Consider the following 5,648-nt stretch of genomic DNA (forward strand, 5'->3'; position numbering starts at 1 on the left):
AACTTAATATTAACTGAAAGGCCTGGAAAGGTGACTGAATGGCATAGCTATCCCATTTACTCACTTTTAAGTTACCGTTCAGTCACATTTTAGTTAACTGAGTGGAGGAGGTTAATCCTTTGCTGGGGAAAAAGTATCAAGGGGTGTTAAAACAAAATATTGCATTATTGTTTAGTATTACCGAGCATTCAGACCTTAGGACGTTTGTGTATATAGAAGTACATGTACACGTGTATCCCTCACCTCATTGTTCCCTATCTCGCTAAGGTGCACTGCAAATTGTCAATACGGGCTGTGTACAGTAGCTATTACATAACCACGGACGGACTCTTTAAAAACTTAAACTGCAACCAACCAGTTGTTAAACATGTGATTTCAGGTTCTTTGATCAATATATTGATCTGGTGTAAAATAAAACTTTTATGAATAAAACATAAAATTCACCGCTTTAAGTTAATCTTAATAATTATACATTGTAAGTTATAAAAATTAATTAGGATTGCATGTTAACTTATTGAGAAATCAGTTTCCGGTTAATCTATCAGTAACTTTTAATTCAAAATCAATGCAAACTCTCCTTTCTCTCTCTCTCTCTCTCTCTCTCTCTCTCTCTCTTTCTCTCACTCACTCTGTGTCTATATATTAAACTCCAACATGTATAGAAAACACTAGTACAGCATTTACATGTATGTCGTGTGTCATGTTTTCCAGGTTCGAAGATTCGGTTACTCTGCCTGGGCAATTATAATACAAATCAAAAATTTAAATCGGTAATATTTACAATTCGCTTCTCTCTACTAGAGCGCACACGCTTCCTCAACAGAAAGTGTTCTGTTGTCAGCCAACACAACACATACAATAAAACCCCGTAGCCTTATGCAGGCACGTTAGGTGTTTATTTGTGTTCTAGGTTTCACCCCATTTACTGTGTCCTTTACAGCTTCTTCTCACCTCGGCTCTCTGTTCAGAATTCCTACTTAGAGCTCAGAAACTCTCCTTATATACCCTAGGTCACGTGATACTTGGGGATCTAGAAACAGGAAGTAGTACTTTAGTATGAGAAGCGAATATAATTTGATTCCGACTTTTATTTCAGTGTATGTTTTTACCTGGAATGATAAAGAATTGGTGATGAAATTAGGATTGCAAGTTAACTTATTAGAAAATAAATTCCCGGGTAAATATTAGTATATTTAATTTAAGATCAATGAAAGAACTTCCACGTTAAAACAAGGAGAGACTTCATGACACAATCACGTGCAACTTTGTGTGGAGTGAGATTTTTGTGATATGTTTTATTTGAATTTTAAGTCCATTGTTTCTTTTTTTACTGATTTCATGTGAAATTTCCACGCGAATTTTACTTGAAATTAACTGAAAACAAGATAAGGCTTCATGAAACAATCACGTGCAATTAACGTTGAACTTTGTGTGAAGTGAAATTTATGTGATTTGTTTTATTTGAATTTTAAGTGCATGGTTTCTTTTCCTATTGATTTCATGTGAAATTTTCACGCGAATTTTACTTGAAATTAACGGACGTTCACAGGAAGCACACATGCCTGTGAAAAAATGTATTCCACAAGAATTTGATTAAAATAACCTATAAATTGCAAAGGTATAACATTATGCGTTGGTTAAGTATCAAATTCTATATTTTATTTTTGCTTTATTGCTAGTTTATGGCTATGAAACGGGAACACCCTTAACAATAAAGTATTCCTCAACTTAAATGATACTATTTTACAAAGCTTTTACTTAAAATTGATGTTTTTTATTCTTAATTTATTCTACAAGGTATGATGATCATCGAAGATTATATTACTCCCGATTACGACAAAGAACTCACGGCGGATGTGACCGGTCAGCAGAGGATGCTTACTCCTCCATGGCACCCACCTGATCCTGTCTCTATCTGTTTTCTTTTTTTTGGAGACCGTGTTTGCTCTGGTTCTGATTTTTGTTTTTTCCCTCTAAATTTAGAGCACTGTTCGTTTTCGCCACATTTTTTGAAAGAAACTTAGGTTATCTACAGAAAAGCCTGGCATTTAAAAATTGATTCATGCCTACTAAAGTTTGAATAACAAGAAATTTCGGGTTGATATGACGTGGAGCAATAGAAACTCCCACATAAGAATAATTATGAAAATGTGTTTGAAAATGCATAACAAGGTGCTTTTTGACGCCTTATATTGAAATACGAATGTAAAACTATGATTTCAATTGAATATATTTATTTATGTTTTTACATAGTTCAGTATATTTATTTGCATTGATAGAGTTTTGATATTGTCGAATAATTATGAAAAAGAACGCATACAAATTAAAAAGGAAAATCTAAATGTTGTTGTTAATGAAATTTGTTTAAAAGTGCACATTTTTTAATGATTTATTCAAAAGAGTCGAATAAATGAAACATTATTGGTTTTTAATACTAAAATAATAAACATATTAATGTTCAGAAATAAATTTAAAATGCAATTATTTTAAATATCTTGTTTACAGTTCAGTTTCTATAAGCACAGGTTAACAGTGAAATAAGGGTTGTTTTTCTTTAATACTAGTTGCCAACATATTTATGAATACGTGTTCATACGTTAAAGGCTAGAGCATTATATTCCGTAGAAGGTAACAAGGCAAACACCAATGTTGTTTCTTGACCTCATGTTATTTTGGACAGTTTCTTACTTATGTGATGCCCAGGGGTGTAAGTACATGATGAATTTTTTAATCAATTAACACTCGCACAAAAATATTTATGATTTGTGTTCAATTTGTCTTATCTAACTGGTATGATACAAATATGTGTTATGTTATTGGTTTAAACGACTCATTTTGTAATGTGTAAACGTTTGAAACTTTGAGTTTTAGTTTTTTAACTATGTAAACTGTTAATGTAGCCTTAATTTAGACAACCCAACCCATTACTTCTTTGAGAACGATTTTCCCGCTGTAGAAGTTGTGTAATATTTTTCGTGTCAGCTACCGGTTTAGCAATTGAGAACTTCCTCTTCTTAAATAATCTTGCCTTTGTGTAAATGTTTATTTTTTTCAAGTTAAAGATTAATAGCTAACCAGGCTTAAAAAACATTGCAGACCAATGAAGGAAATCTATTTATAATGCAGTACATCTGATGTGTGAAAATCATAAATGTTTTAGTAATCTGAAGTGCTTTTCGTAAAACTTCATTTGTAATTTTTTTTAATGAAACATTGAAAAAAATATTGATTGGAAGTTTCTTCATAATCATTTTTCCCCTTAGGCCAAGTGAGACTACTTTTTTGAAAAAAAAGTTTTTACAATTAGTTATTTTTAGTTTCATGCATGTTTTATTTCAATATATTTTTTCTGCCGATGATAATCGCTGATTATTGTTTTGGTGAAATAGATAACTTTGCGTTAAACATACCAATCTAGCACACATTTACACATCTTTGTCAGCTGATGTAGTAAATGGGCTAAAAGAAACATGTACATGGTTACTGTATTAAGGTATTCGATATATAACGACCACATGTTGTACCTAGTAAATGAATGGCATGACAGTCATAATCATGATATCATTTTGAAGGTTTTATCAAATAAAAATACTCGACTAAACGAATTCAAAATTTTGATGATAGTCCAACTAAATACACATTGAATTTTGCATTGACGTATATGGGCACTGTATGTTTTAATATTGTAAAAAGTCACTTAAAATTCGTAAAACTCTCTTGGTTAATACATGCACAAACTTTTCTCTTTATTCAAATATGAAATAAAATGAATTTTGACAAAATTAAAATTTTCTTTTTTTTTCATCAGGGGAAGATAACTCTTTAAAAAGTTTTAAGGTGCAAAATGACAGCTCCTTACATATTGTCTGCCATGTTCATTTCACTTTCATAGTCATCTTGCAATACATATTCTAGTTAATAGTTTAAAATGATTCAAAATTGTTCAATATCCCGTCATTATACATTGAATACCTTAACAAACTTTGTCATGTTGTCGTTGAAAATAATAGAAAACTTAAATTATGCTAAGCAGGGTCGTATGCATCTTCTTCCCCCAACATCAATTTTGTAATAGATAGCCATTCTTTATTACTCGTTTTCTTTTATTTCTATCAATGGTGAACTAAAGATTTGACTTAATGTAAAATACACATGTAGTTAACCTGGCTTATCAAAAGCCAACTTGGCAGACGCGAGAAAAATATTCCTCCGCCAAGGCAGTAGACGGACTGTTTGAGACTAGCTCAGGGGGCAGGGACCAGTGTGCCATGTCCTACAAGTCGGCAACTGACGTCATGTGGATGGTGGACCTTGAAGATATATATAGCATATACCAAGTTGTTATATATCATAAAACAGGCGGTGTATCGTTTGGTAAGTAAAGTAATTCTTTCGTGAATATGTTTGGTTGTCACATGCATCACTTTCATTGGTTCGCGTTGTTGAGTATTCGGAAAGACAAGGCTCTTTACCAATGTATGTGTTCATGTATCACAGATGCTGATCATTAGTTTAAAAACATATATCAAAAAAAAAAGGTCACGGTATGATACCTTAATGAGGTTTGGTATTAAGTTAACGTTACAGCATGCATAAATTGCAAGTGAGAAACATAGCATAGCAGGACATATACGTGGTAGTGAACAGACTTACACCTCTCTTCCATTTTATGTTCAGACGACTAAATCCAACTTCCCCTGGTTTGTAAAGTTTTGCAAAAACTTAAATACAGGATACTTTTGATATACAGTTCTTTTGTCGAACAATGCAAATACATAATTATCTATAAAAAGTGACGTCACAGGGTAAACGTATTTTCCGTTTATTAAGCATCCGTTTAATAGTTAAAGTTGTACAAGGTGGGCATTTCCTACGTTTCAGAATTACATGTACCTAATATTATATTTCATTATCACATATAAAATATCAAAAAAGGAAAAAAATATACATGTAAATATTGTAATATTTTTTATACGTTGCAAGGTGAATATATTTAGAAATTAATAGACAATATATCGAGGCTTACTTGTATATCTTACCTCCTGCTTAATTCCAAAAATAATATTGGCCAATATCAGTCACGTGGATACCAGGTATATCCCATATATAGGTCAGTAAGAAATATATCTCACATTGAGCATTATGACGTCATTTTAAAAGTATTATGTCGTCAGGTTTCGGACTCAAATTGAAACTTTAATCTTGTTATAAACTTGATTTACTTTGTTTTATTTATATTTATCTTTAAAACAATGACAGTAAGATAAAAACTTCTTTATTTTGTGTTTTTATTTTTCTCTCTTTTCAATTCCAAAAGTTGACAGCACGTATGCGAGCAGGTTCTTGGGCTTCTCAATTTACATTTCGAATACAACAGAGAGAGAGGATGGGATATTGTGTTACCGCGACACCCACCATATAGCATCGACCATACCCGCTAACGTCACCGCATTATGTTTTATGGTCGGCCGATACGTGATTTATTACAACACTAGAGAGGGACAAGCGTCCAGAAAACTCGACTATTCTGCATTGACGCAAATAAACCTGTGTGAAGTAGTAGTTAATGGTAAGGATGGGATAGTGCTGGTAAACTTCTGGTACATGTATTACAGTTTCAGTGTCAAATGCAATATACTTATTACTGA

This window comes from Magallana gigas, chromosome 1, assembly GCF_963853765.1.
Source record: "Magallana gigas chromosome 1, xbMagGiga1.1, whole genome shotgun sequence".
Taxonomy (NCBI): Eukaryota; Metazoa; Mollusca; class Bivalvia; order Ostreida; family Ostreidae; genus Magallana; species Magallana gigas.